The sequence below is a fragment of the Littorina saxatilis genome, linkage group LG7 (genome assembly GCF_037325665.1).
Source record: "Littorina saxatilis isolate snail1 linkage group LG7, US_GU_Lsax_2.0, whole genome shotgun sequence".
Lineage (NCBI taxonomy): Eukaryota > Metazoa > Mollusca > Gastropoda > Littorinimorpha > Littorinidae > Littorina > Littorina saxatilis.
This window is the reverse complement of record NC_090251.1, coordinates 42,043,797-42,046,296: the sequence shown is the minus strand read 5'-3', so window position 1 is coordinate 42,046,296 and position 2,500 is coordinate 42,043,797. Positions and strand designations below refer to the sequence as shown.

General features: G+C 40.2%; 1 protein-coding gene across 3 annotated transcripts in view; it reads left to right on the top strand.

Annotated features, from left to right (window-relative positions):
* LOC138971491 (ets DNA-binding protein pokkuri-like) overlaps nt 1–2,500 on the top strand; it is an 83,547-nt gene that overhangs the window by 29,414 nt on the left and 51,633 nt on the right. The window contains exon 1 of one of the 3 annotated variants that reach the window (XM_070344234.1): nt 1,744–2,132. The exons of the other annotated variants lie outside the window; for them this stretch is intronic. The gene's annotated coding sequence lies outside the window, so the exon portion shown is untranslated. Of the gene's footprint in view, nt 1–1,743; nt 2,133–2,500 lie in introns of those variants that run through there. 3 annotated transcript variants of the gene reach the window in all.

Here is a 2,500-nt window from a genome sequence, read left to right as displayed (position 1 = left end):
CTGTTTTTCTGGAAAATGACGTCACACGATCTTTTCCGGAAATTCCCGATCCCAAATGATGGTGATGGTGATGGTGATGGCGATGGCGATTGTGATGGTGTGTGTGTGTGTATGTGTGTGTGTGTGTGTGTGTGTGTGTGTGTGTGTGTGTGTGTGTGTGAGTGTGAGTATGTGTGTGTGTGCGTGTGTGTGTGTGTGTGTGTGTATGTGTGTGTGTGTGTGTGAACTCTCTCTGTCTCTGTCTCTCTCTGTCTCTCTGTCTCTTTCTCTCTCTCTCTCTCTCTCTCTCTCTCTCTCTCTCTCTCCCTCTCTCTCTCTCTCTCTCTCTCTCTCTCTCTCTCTCTCTCTCTCTCTCTCTCTCTCTCTCTCCTAAAGAATAGGGTTTTTTACATTCTTCCCAACGCATGCTTTTGTAAAATTGATACTGCCTTTGAGAGTGTCGATAAAGAATTACATATCAGAAAACACCTTTCTCCTTTCTTTCTTTCTTTCTTTCGTTCTTTCTTTTTGTCTTTCTCTGTCATTCTGTTTTGTCATCGCCACATTTAAGCCGGTTCACACAACAACATAAGTTGTGTTCGATTTGGCTTCGCCGAAGGTGGTAGTCACTTTCCTTTTTTCGTGTTTTTCTTCTTTTCTTTCTTCTTTTTAGCAGTTGTGCATTGGGAGAACGTATCTACAATTACAATTGATAATATTTCATTGTATCGTCTTTTCAAACAAAAGATCAATTTCAGTATGAAATAGCGCCTATTCTGGCGGATGATATTAAAGTTGAAAGAGTTAAATAAGAAGGTCCCTAATGTTTTTGTCTTCAAATGCTTTCTGGTTTTGATTAATTTAATGAACATTAATTCTAAGGAAGATTTACTTTGACACACAACGTCAACAACAACAACTACAACAAAACTCTTTCTTTAGGGTCATTTTTAACCAAAGGACTTTCGAAGTGGTTAGTTGGATGGTCGTTTGTTTGTTTGTTTCTTTGTTTGCTTGTTTGTTTGTTTGTTGTTTTGTTTTTTTGGGGTTTTTTTTTTTTTTTTGCTTCTCGAACAAGAATCGTGTGTTTGTTTGTTTGTTTGTTTGAGCAATGGTAAAACAAAAAACGTCGAAAGGGACTCAGGCGAACACACTTGGAGAAACCCACAGATACTCATCTTTTGAGAAAAAAACATGAGGGGAGAAGATTGTACAGGGATGAAGAAGGAGCTGTGAGTTATGACGATGAATATAATTATCTAACAAAATGTTCCTAACACTGCAAAGAAACAAGCCAGCGATTAGTCGCTAGTTCAGACACCGGCGTAACTTCAAACAGACGACATCTTGCTGATTCGTCAAGGAAGCAATCCCATCACTCGCTGTGAAACAGAGTTGGTCGCATCACTTTGAACAACTCGACAAGTCAAAACAAACACCAGTTGCTTGCTCTGGAGGAGGTCCCATGGTTTCTTTTTTCGTGTTGGGAGGGGCGGAACATTGTCACGTGGTTTGAGTGGCAACAGTCCGATAAACTTTATAATCGTCCGCCACTGAGGAGCTCATTTGAATACAGGCGGTTTGATTGACATTATGCAATGAATGTCACTCCTAGTGAGCCGAGACAGACGCTATGACTCAAAAAGAATGTGCAAGGTATCTGTTGGTATCCCTTTACCATTGTTAACCCTGTGCGCTCCTTTTCTTCAAGGTAACGGTGACCTATATTCTTATCTTCGTATACTTGTGTTACTTTATCGCATCCGGTTGGGAACTTCCACGCCAAGAGCCGTTTCTCAGAAAAGGTGCTAACCTCGGAAATTGGCGGAAAGGGGCGGAAACTACCGAAGACGTCATTCCCGAACGTCGAGTGCATTTGGTGTACCTGAGTTCTTGAAAGAGCTGGTGTTAGGTTTATTCAAGTTTATCCGTTCAAAGAGGAAACTTTCAAATAGGACGGTGTGTGTATATATATACTCTACTGCAGATATCATCTATCCGGGTCGGAACACACTCTCTTCAGATTTAAGCCTGTGCAATGTTCAAAACAACTTTTGTTGAAGTGCGTACCTCATAAGCAGTCAATACAAAATATCCATTGACTGTCAACCGGAACTTGACACAGATGACTTCCTAATGCATATGAAATCGAGGTAATAATTATATTCAATGTTCGTTTATTTTCGTGATTGTTTATAATGTTGATACAGATCGCTACGCTTCTGAAATATTTGCATAATCAATATGTATAGGCGTACGTATATCCGGGGTATTGAGGGCATTATGTATAGGTATTTTTGTTATTAAAACCTACTATTCTGTGTTGAATATTTTGTCTTTTCACTTTAACGACTTGTCAGTCGACGATTTATGAATTTGTTTGCATCGTGTTTAGAATTAAACTTTCGACATTAATTTGTATCGTCTTGAGTCTTCAACACTTTCTACCCACCCCCACCGCGCCTCTCTCTCCCTATCCCTCTCTCTCTCTCTCTCTCTCTCTCTCTCTCTCTCTCTCTCC